This window comes from Ambystoma mexicanum, chromosome 6p (genome assembly GCF_040938575.1).
Source record: "Ambystoma mexicanum isolate Mex_15411 chromosome 6p, UKY_AmexF1_1, whole genome shotgun sequence".
NCBI classification, from domain to species: domain Eukaryota; kingdom Metazoa; phylum Chordata; class Amphibia; order Caudata; family Ambystomatidae; genus Ambystoma; species Ambystoma mexicanum.
In genome coordinates, this window is record NC_090935.1 from 690,337,521 (window position 1) to 690,349,874 (window position 12,354).

Here is a 12,354-nt window from a genome sequence, read left to right on the forward strand (position 1 = left end):
GCTAGTGCCTCTCTGGGATAGTACTGTGATTATTAGCCTGTCCCTCTCTGGGATAGTACTGTGATTATTAGCCTGCATTGCACCCTGAAAGATGTGTTCGTATTGATTGAATCACATCTAGAAAGCACCACACTAGGATAGTACTGTGATTATTAGCCTGTGCCACACTGAGATAGTACTGTGATTATTAGCCCGTGTCTCTCTGGGATATTACTGTGATTATTAGCCTGTACCACACTGGGATACTACTGTGATTATTAGCCTGTACCACACTGGGAAAGTAATGTGTTTATTAGCCTGTGCCACACTGGGATAGTACTGTGAATATTAGCCCGTACCCCTCTGGGATAGTACTGTGATTATTAGTCTGTGCCTCTCTGGGGTAGTACTGCGATTATTAATCTGTCCTTCTCTGGGATTGTGCTGTAATTATTAGCCTGTGTCTATCTGGGATAATACTCTGATTATTAGCCTGTGCCACACTGGGATAGTACTGTGATTATTAGCCTGCGTCACACCATTGGAGATGTGTTCCTTTTGATTGAATCACATCTAGAAAGTACCACACTAGGATAGTACTGTGATTATTAGCCTGTACCTATCTTGGATAGTACTCTGAATATTACCCTTGCCTCTCTGAGATAGTACTGTGATTACTAGCCTGTGCCTCTCTGGGATAGTACTGTGATAATTAGCCTGTGCCACACTGGGATATTACTGTGATTATTAGCCTGTGTTGCACCCTTAGAGATTTGTTCTTATTGTTTGAATCCTTTCTAGAAAGCACCACACTAGGATAGTACTGTGATTATTAGTCTGTACCACACTGGGGTCGTACTGTGATTATTAGCTTGTGCCTTTCTGGGATAGTACTGTGATTATTAGCCTGTCCCTCTCTGGGATACTACTGTGATTATTAACCTGTACCACCCTGGGATACTATTGTGATTATTAGCCTGTGCCTCTTTGGGATACTACTGTGATTATTAGCCTGTCCCTCTCTGGGATAGTACTGTCATTATTAGCCTGTGTCTCTCTGGGATAATACTCTGATTATTAGCCTGTGCCACACTGGGATAGTACTGTGATTATTAGTCTGTGCCTCTCTGGGATAGTACTGTGATTATTAGAATGTACCACACAGGGATACTACTCTGATTATTAGCTTGTGCCTCTCTGGGATAGTACTGTGATTATTAGCCTGTGCCACTCTGGGATAGTATTGTGATTATTAGTCTGTGCCTCTCTGGGATAGTACTGTGATTATTAGCCTGTCCCTCTCTGGGATAGTACTGTCATTATTAGCCCGTGTCTCTCTGGGATAATACTCTGATTATTAGCCTGTGCCACACTGGGATAGTACTGTGGTTATTAGCCTGCATTGCACCCTTGGGGATGTGTACATATTGATCGAATCACATCTAGAAAGCACCACACTAGCATAGTACTGTGATTATTAGCCTGTGCCACACTTGGTTAGTACTGTGATTATTAGCCTGTGCCTCTCTGGCATAGTACTGTGATTATTAGCTTGTGCTCTCCCAGATAGTACTGTGATTATTAGCCTGTGCCACACTGGTATAGTACAGTGATTATTAGCCTGTGCCTCTCTGGGATACTACTGTGATTATTAGCCTGTACCACACTGGGATACTACGTTGATTATTAGCCTGTGCCTCTCTGGGAAAGTACTGTGATTAGTAGCCTGTACCACACATGGATACTACTGTGATTATTATCTTGTGCATCTCTAGGATAGTACTGTGATTATTAGCCTGTGCCACACTGGGATATTACTGTGATTATTAGCCTGTGCCACACTGGGATAGTACTTTGATTGTTAGCCTGCGTCACACCCATAGAAATTTGTTCATATTGATTGAATCACATCTAGAAAGCACCACACTAAGATAGTACTGTGATTATTAACCTGTGCCTCTCTGAGATAGTACTGTGATAATTGGCCTGTACCACACTGGGATAGTACTGTGATTATTAACCTGTGCCACACTGGGATAGTACTGTGCTTATTAGCCCGTCCCTCTCTGAGATAGTACTGCAATTATTAGCTAGTGCTTCTCTGGGATAATACTGTGATTATTAGCCTTTGTCTCTCTGGGATAGTACTGTGATTATTAGCCTGCGTCGCACCCTTGGAGATTTGTTCATATTGATTGCATCACATATAGAAAGCACTGCACTAGGATCGTACTGTGATTATTAGCCTGTACCACACTGGGAAAGTACTGTGATTATTAGCCTGTGCCTCTCAGGGATTAGTACTGTGCTTATTAGCCCGTCCCTCTCTGAGATAGTACTGCAATTATTAGCTAGTGCTTCTCTGGGATAATACTGTGATTATTAGCCTTTGTCTCTCTGGGATAGTACTGTGATTATTAGCCTGCATTGCACCCTGAAAGATGTGTTCGTATTGATTGAATCACATTTAGAATGCACCACACTAGGATAGTACTGTGCTTATTAGCCTGTACCACACTGGGATAGTACTGAGATTATTAGCCTGGCCTCTCTGGGATAGTACTGTGATTATTGGCATGTGCCTCTCTGGGATAGTACTGTGATTATGTGCCTGTGCCACACTGGGACAGTACTGTGATTATTAGCCTGTGCCTCTCTGGGATAGTAATGTGATTATTAGCCTGTGCCTCTCAAGGATAGTACTGTGCTTATTAGCCTGTCCCTCTCTGAGCTACTACTGTAATTATTAGCTAGTGCCTCTCTGGGATAATACTGTGATTATTAGCCTTTTCCTCTCTGGGATAGTACTGTGATTATTAGCCTGCATGTCACCCTGAAAGATGTGTTTGTATTCATTGAATCATATCTAGAAAGCACAACACTAGGATAGTGCTGTGATTATTAGCCTGTACCACACTGGGATAGTACTGTGATTATTAGCCTGGCCTCTCTGGGATAGTACTGTGATTAGTAGCCTGTGCCTCGCTGGGATAGTACTGTGATTATATGCCTGTGCCACACTTGGAGAGTACTGTGATTATTAGCCTGTGCCTCTCTGGGATAGTACTGTGATTATTAGCCATGCCTCACTGGGATAGTACTCTGATTATTAGCCTGTACCACACAGGGATACTACTGTGATTTTTATCTTGTGCATCTCTGCAATAGTAATGTGATTATCAGCCTGTGCCACACTGGGATAGTACTGTGATTGTTAGCCTGTGTCACACCCTTAGTGATTTGTTCATATTGATTTGAATCACATCTAGAAGCACCACACTAGGGTAATACTGTGATTATTAGCCTGTGCCTCTCTCAGATAGTACTGTGATTATGAGCCTGTGCCTCTCTGGGATAGTACTGTGATTATTATCCTGTACCACACTGGGATAGTACTGTGATTATTAGCCTGTGCCGGTATGGGATTGTACTGTGATTATGAACCTGTGCCATACTGGGATAGTAGTGGGATTGTTAGCCTGTGTCGCACCCTTAGAGAATCATCACATCTAGAGAGCATCACACTAGGATAATATTGTCATCATAGCCTGTGCCAGTCTGGGCTATCATTGTTATTATTCGCCTGTGCCACAATGGGATAGCACTTTGATTATTAGCCTGAATTTCACACAAAAGAGAACTGTTAATAGTGCCTTGTTTCACATCCAGAGAGTGCCACATTGGGATAGTACCTGGATTGCCCTAATTATATAACCCCAATTAGACCTCCCCACAGCCTCTCACTGTCTCACGTTAGCCACATATTGAACACGCGTTATCTAGCAATCGGACAACCAGACAGCGCCCAAGCTTGTATCGGACAACCCCACCTCAGCAGACCAACCCCACGAGACAGCCAGATTTAGTACGAAAGACTGACTATGCAAGACGAGAACACCATGCCCACAATCATACAAGCAACAAAGCAATGACCCGAACAAAACCTATCAGGAAAAACGTGTGCGTACCAGCAAAGCACTGCATGTCAGCCACGCCCCTGCAAACGCAACCTCAACCCCGAAGGAAGCCCAAAGGAAATATATACAGAAGACCTTGCAATGAATGCAACCACAACAACCAAAACAAAAAAACCAAAAGAGAAAAACACTATGACACCAACCCCATAGCGGAACGCCAAATAACACAAAATGCCATAAAAACGAATTGGACCAAAGAAATACAAAGGGCAGAGAGGACAAACCCAACTTAACACCACCAAAGATACACAACTGTGGAACACACCCCCATGGACAAGAACAAAAACATAACCAGCGCTGACAGAAGAGAAAATTCCCTATACCTAACACCATACCTCCCAAATAACCACTCACCGGAATGAACCGACCCAATGAACGAATCAAGAAAGACTCACAACCAAACACAACCACACAGAAGAAGAGCAGACAAAGCTATAGGTAACACCCTAACCCATACATCACCAAAACAAGAGGACTCTCCCTTCAACAGCCACAACATTTAGAAGAGGAACCTGATGAAAACAAAAAACCCAAGACATAACCTAGAAGAGCTATTCGACGACGACACAAAGACAACTCTACCAAAACTACAACCAGAGATTGACTTGGAAGGAAACCAAAACACCAGTCAAAAGACAACGCCAATAATAAAACAGAAACAAAATTATACCATTAAAATCCACTGCAACCTAATCAGAACAAGATCAATGTCAAAACACTCTACAGAGATCTTCCACCTGCTCTGTGACAATGGTATCGACATTCTTTCCTTCCCAGAAACATGGCTGTACGACAACTACAAAATCACACTCCAATGCCTTCAGTTAAACAGGAAAAATAAAAAAAGTAGTAGGCCTCACAATAGCATTCAAAGAACACCTGTAAATAAAAACAGACAACCCTCTAAACATCATGAACTGCAAATCCATGGTCATACATCTATATGCGAATCCAAAAACAAACATTAAATTCATACTGGTTTACAGACCACATACATGCGATGCAACCTTCGTCGACAACTTCATAGAAGCCATCACCAACATGAGCATCTGATAATCCTGTGGGACTTCAACATATGGTTCTAAGAAAAACATAGCAACTCTCAAAACTCACTAATCGGGCAACTAACAACCATGAAATTACAGTAGCTGGTCAAAGGAGCAACACACACGGCAGGGCACACACTTGACACAATCTTCACCAAGAAAAAAAGTGTCACCACTGCACCGCCAATACAAATACTTTGTACTGACCATCTCATCACTCCATTTGTGATCACGCTTCTGACCAAAGTTACCAACCAGCCCCTCAAACTCCCAACCACCACAAAAAGAAACTGGAACACTGTCAAAGCAAGCAACCTAATAGAACAACTGGAGCTGACCAAACATTCCACGACAGAACTGGAGAAGGCAGACCTAGATGGGAAAATGGACCTACTACACAAATGGATTGCGGATATAATCAAAAACATCTCCCCAGAAAAACTGTTTACCCCATCAAGAAAAAGAGCAGTGGCAAAATGGTTCACCACAATACTAAGCACCATGAAAAAGACCAACAAGAAGCTGGAACTAGAATGGAGGAAATAATATGACAAAGATAAGAAACTCAGTTCCAGAGACAAATCCGACCGTACAAGAAGGGCATTCAAAAGGCAAAGAAAAGGCATTATGATGACAGAATCACCAAAGCCACCAACACACAAAAAGAAATGTTCAACGTTGTAAACAAAATGAGAAATCCACCAGGTTGCAACAAGACTCCAATACCTTCACAGAAACTATGCAACAGCCTAGCAAACCATTTAAAAAAACAAAATCAACGACATCCGACAAATCATAAAAAACAGACCAACCAATCCTAACACACAACCAACTGGATCCGACGAGGAGCCAGAGCACAAAACTTCCCACAAATATCAGTGAAGACATTTGTGAAGCTAGTAAAATATAGCAAGAAAACAGTATTGCCCATGTATCCCTGCCCCTCAGACATCTACAAATCAATTCTCACACAAGGAACACCATCTGAATACTACAGAAATATCCTGATTTTGTCGCTCGCAACAGGGACCCTACCACGATCCTTAAAATCAGCATATATTAAACCACTTCTCAAGAACACAAGTGGCGACGTGGAAGAACTCTCCAACTACAGGCCGATTTCAAACATTTCCTCCCCGGCAAAACTCCTAGAAACCTATGTATACAAATGAACCCAAGAACACGTAGAAAAACACCAGTTGCTAGACCAAGCACAAGTTGTCTTCAGACCTGCAAGAGGAACAGAATCGGCACTCCCATCCATCTGGGACGACCTAAAAACAAACGCTGACCCCAACACAACTTTTGCCCTGATTCTACTCGACCTCTCGGCAGCTTTCGACACAGTAAGCCATGGCACCCTGATCAAAAAAATTGAAGATCTAGGTATAACGGACATGGCACTACTACTAGCAAACAGAACAGAAACTGTATGGATAAATCCCTTCAACTCTACTCCATGAGACAACACTCAAATCATCTACAAAATTGAAGATATACAAGCAGATCACTGAACTCTATGAGAATGTCTAAATGAATTTATGACTGGATGAACACCAAAAACCTAAAAATCAACCCAGGAAAGACAGAAATCCTGATGATATCCAAAAACCAAGAGAAAAACATCTACATACTCTGGCCGATACAATTTGGAACCACACCCACACCATGAAAGCTAGTCAAAAAGCTGGGAGTCCTAATGGACAACGCACTAACCTTAGAGCCACAAATAAATGTGATAATTAATAGATGCTTCTTCCTCCTTCGCTCAACAAAAAGAATCCTACCCTTCCTGTCCTTCACCCACAAAACACTGACAATCCTCACCCTCATCATGTCAAGAATCGACTACGCAAACAGCCTCTACCTCGGGATGCCAGAACACCTCCTGCAGAAATTACAAAACATCCACAATGCAGCAGCTAGAGAGCACATCACTCCAGTGCTAAAATATTACAATATCTTCCAATCAAACAACGTATCACGTTCAAATCAATGCGCATAACACACAGGGCAATCAACAGACAGGGAGCAGAATTTCTAAAAAAGAAAATAACAATCTACAAGCCAACAAGACTCCTCAGATCGAGCAACGAAGTACACCTTGAACCAAAACCATATTCCAGGAAAAAAGTAGGGGGCTCCTCATTCTCCCACTTGTCGGCAACAACCTTGAATAACCTACTGAACGGAATAAGAAATACCAAAGACCACCTAACATTTAGAAAACTTCTAAAAACCTGGCTCTTCAACACCTCAGAACCAGACGGAAACAACTGAAACCATCAAACAGGAAATACAAAAGAACACTCTGACAGAATCCATGACGGCACGGACAAGATTTAGAACCGACTTAGGGGAAACTCCCAAAAGAACTAGGTCACAATAAATTAGTGATATCTATGTCCGCTCCACGGACACACTGCCCTGTTCGCTCCGCGGACAGGACACCGATTGGATAATCGGCTTGCGTCATGTCCGCAGACATGCAACGTGTTCGCTGATTGGATGGTGAAGAGTGTGAAGTGCGTCAGATTTTTGGAAACACCCGCCATCTTGGATTTGCGGACAGCAGCCGGTGTCCGCGGACATCACAGTTAAAACATATTAAAAATCACAACATTGCACTTGTCAAACTTATCAAATAATCTCTAGGGAGGTGAGGGGTGATGAGAATGGGATGGGATATGGCTACAAAAAGCAGAAAAAAAGGGGTTTTTTTTGCCACAAAAGTTCACAAACACATTGGATGTTCGCGAACAGTCCTGAAAAGTTTGCGGACACTTCAGCATTACAGGGTTGGTGAAATGCAGTTCTGGGCAATGCTGCAGAGCTGCCTAAAGCAATGCAGAGCAACTGCTGTTACCATCAGCAGGTCTGTAGAGGGGCAGCCCAACCTCTCCCCCTCTCTGCTCCTCTCCTTCCCCCAAGCCAGAGAGACACGCAGTCTGTGCAACACAAAGCTGAGTAAGGATGAGGTGTGAACAATCACCTCACCCTTCCTCCATACAGCAAGGTGCTAAGCACCTAAGGAAACTAAACAGTCAGGCAGGGATCAGGTTCAAAGACCTGCCCCCCCAGGAGGCCAGACAGTTGGCTATCCGGCTGGGGGATGGAACACAACAGCCCCCACTACTATACATATCAAAGACCCAGGGCTCCCCTGGGTCTTATAAATACAGAGCTCTGAGAAAACACAAACAGTTTGTGGACCCTGAACGAGCAGTGAACACTAAACAAACAAAGAAAGTCTCCCAGGACGTACCAAAGGGAAGCAGGACTCCACTTACCAGAGCGAACGAAGGAACCTGCAGATTAGCCCGGTGTAGGCGATGGCTTCAGTCTAGCGTCAATTTCAGGTAAGCCGCCACGCCGGGCTGCGAGCATGAAATAAAACACTGTTTTTTCTAACCGCGTGCAACAAAGATACACATCCGCGGGCAGCGCTCGCCGGCAGACCTGGAACATGCACTGTGCGTCAATTTCAATAGAAATATTGCAAGTTTAAACACTGAGGCTGCGGGGAAACCCCGTTCCGGGAAACCTTATCGCAAAAGTACAACAAACATTGTAATTGAGGAAGTAGGCAGACAACTTTTGGTTCATACAGCATATGGGGCATTTCTTAAGGCCCAGGCCAACAGGGCACACGCAATTAATTGCAGTGAACAACAAAGGCATAGTTACTCGAACCTGGGCACAAGAAATAATGTCAGCTCACCAAAGACGACTGCTGCAGTTTGTCTGAACATAAACCAAAATATTTTTTGGGGCAACACTCTACAGTTACCCAGCACGGGAAGCAGCATTTTTTGCAAGCCCACAAGAATCCACAAATAATACAACAAGCATTTTAATGTGCATGATAGACGGTGCTATTGCACAACGAGTAGAGTGCACATTTTGACATCTGTTCAGAGACTGTTGACACGAGTTCAGATCCCTGCAGGGCCAAACAGAGCCTTTTTCAAATATCTTTCTTTTAATCAAACAGGCTGAAAGGAAACATGGGTCCCAAAAGAAAATCACAGGAACCCACAACAACGACATAGAAACCCAAATCACTCCACCTTATGGCAGCCATCGAGGCAGCGGAACACTACAGTTGGGCATGGGTCAGGGAGAATATGTACGGCCTACCAAGTGAAGGGACAACCATACCACCCAATCAAGATGACGTCACAACACCACCAAAGAGACAGAAAGTGACAGATGGCCCTAAAAAAGGTAACAAAAAACTGGCAAAATTGTGCGAGAACATGCCGGAAATGCAACAATTCTTGCGCGAAATAAGGGGGAAGCAATGACCTCAAACAGGGGAGCAGGGACCCACAAATCCCAACATACCCCTAGAACCGACCATAACGGTGCTCCCCCACCAGCAACGATCCCAGCAACAGCAGCCCCAGCCACACCACTGCCACAGGTGCCAGCAATGCCAACAGCTGCCAGCACAATTGTGCCAACTGCAGCCACAGCAGACCCAACAGGTGCTTTAAAAGCATTGGCAACCCCCAGTCCAGAACCACTTCGACAGACAGGGCAAAGCAACAGCAACCCAAGAGACATAGCAATGATCAGCAATGCCCAATTAGAAATAAAATTGAAACCTTCCAGACTGAAATACTGACTAGATATAAAAGATGCCTAACATGGAATATTGACACCACAATCAAAGAGGCCATATGGGCCAAAGAGTTCATAGAAATCTTTTCACTTATAGAAGCCCAACACAAAGGGAAAGATGCATTTAGGGATCCCAAAAAGATAGAAGAGAAAGCCATAGCCAGAAATGTCGAGGTAGAACAGAATTGAGACAACTGGCTACAGGCCTCCGCTACCTTGGCAACAATATATGAAGAAAAATTCCCCAATGATGGCAGCAAACTATGGGTTTACACAGATAAAATAAGAGAAGTTAAAATCACTCAAAAAGGGAAGACATGGCTAGCATATGATATCAGATTTAGGAGAAGCATGTCAGAGAGGCCAGCCATATAATGGGGCGAGGTCCAAAATGACTTATACACGTTAAACACCGAGCTACCATCGGAGGAGAGGCCTCACAGAACATCTCCAAAAATAGCAAAAATGCACAGGGTCCCAGAAATAATGATAACGAGAAACATAAAAAGGGGGAACAGCCATCCGGAAGAACCAGCCATGGGTGGCTAAGTCTAATACCCACAGGCAGAACATAAACCACTCTCCAAAAGCCAACATTTATTGCAGGAATTTTGGAAAAAACCAGTGCACCTGGGGTAAGGACTGCTGGTACAAACACGCTTGCACAAATAGCAACGGTGACCACACAGCAAGCAACTGCACCAGACTGTCAGCCAAAAATGCAAAAGATTAGCACCATCCACTACCTTTCAACCCCAGGTTTGGCACCAGGCAGAATTCCCATCAACCCAAACAATTTTAGAGAAGCACTCATGAATTACCCAGGCAGGGAAACCAGCGAGGCAATCTGGCAGGGTTTCACCAAGGGTTTTACCATCCCTTTTTAGGGCACAGGGTCACAGAACATCCCAATGAACCTGAAGTCGGCCAGGGACAACCCCCAAATAGTGGAGAGCAAAATCACGAAGGAATTGCTGTTAGGCAGGATTGCAGGACCCTGGGACCACATGCCCCTCAAAGGTTACATAATATGACCACTAGAGCTGGTCCCCAAAAAATAACCTGGGAAAATGAGGCTAATTCACCACTTATCCTATCCCAAAGGCCAATCACTAAATGATGGCATTCCACACACAGAATCCGCGGTATCATGCACACACTTCCAGGAGGTAGTAAGACTCATACCGGAATGTGGCAGGAATGCTCTGATGGCCAAACTAGTCATCCAATCCGCTTTCAGACTATTGCCAGTCCACCCAGATTCCCAGCAATGGTTAGGTTTTACTTTTAACAACAAATTCTATGCAGTCAGATGCCTCCCCATGGGGTACGCAGTATCCTGCATACTATTCGAGCAATTCAGCTCCTTTTTTCAATGGGCTTTCCAAAAACAGAGACCAGGGACCAAAAGTACGATGATTTCATGGTAATGGGCCCAGCAAATTCTGATGAATGCAACAAGGCCCTGGCGAAATTAGAAGGAATGGCCACACAGTGGGGCATACCTTTAGCAAAGGATAAAACGACCAAACCTGCCAACACAATGTTCCTGGGCATTGAAATTGACTCTGCACAGTGCCTATGCAAGATCCCAAAGAAAATAATTGCAGAACTCCTGGAGAAAATACAAGGCCTGATAACAAAAGACAAGGGCACAGTTAGAGAAATTCAATCATTAGCAGGGAGTCTCAACTTCGCTGCTAGAATAATCCCCCAAGGGAGGGTATTTTCCAGAAGTCTGGAACTAAAAATCAAATCATACACCAAACCCCACTAGGCACAGAGGTGAAACAAGACCTAGAAATTTGGGGGAATTTCCTCAAAGATTTCAACGGGACCTCACTTTGGCGTACGCCTTTGAACACATGGACAAAAAGGGTCCTTTTCACTGATGCAGCCAGGAGTAAGGGGCTTGGAGCCATACTAAACTCAGAGTGGGTGGCAGGACACTGGCCCAACTCATGGCAGCAAGCAGGGTGATCTAAGAACATCACCCTCCTAGAATTATTTCCCATTTGGCTAACATTACACATCTGGGGCAGGCAGCTAGCTAACACGGAACTCTTGGTCTGGTGTGACAACATGGCCCTAGTAGGCTCCATAAACAGAAGGTCTACCAAATGCCCTCCAGTGCTAAAAGTCCTATGAGCCATCACAGCAGTCACACTACAAGAAAACATTGTGGTCAAAGCAAAGCATATCGCTGGGGCAGATAATAACATTGCAGATGCTTTATCTCACTTTCAGTGGGCAAGATTCCGGGAGCTAGCACCTCACGGCCAGGAACAGACGACGCCAATACCAGCGGAATGCTGGGCAATAATGGAAAATCAAAAATAACAGCATCGACTCCAGCGCCAGAGAGCCATGGCCGGGATGCCCAACAAGAACCAGGCACCTCAATAATTGGTGCCAACAACTCCTTAGGCTTCCTAACAAAGATGGCAGAGAAAGCACTGGCAAGCACCACCGTGGCACAGTACAGTAAGTGCTTACAAACAGAATTTAAAGCCACAGGCGTAAACCATGTAGTGTTAATAACGATTAAAGACATAGAAATATTTTTAAAATGGGCACTTGAACAAGGCTTTAAGAGAGATTGGGCAAAAAGACACCTAGTTGCAATCTCGTATTTTTCAAAAATACGGGGTGATTCAGACCCCACGCAGAGCGCTCTTATTTCCTATGCAATGAAAGGATGGGGTAGGATAGAGGGCCCACAGGTG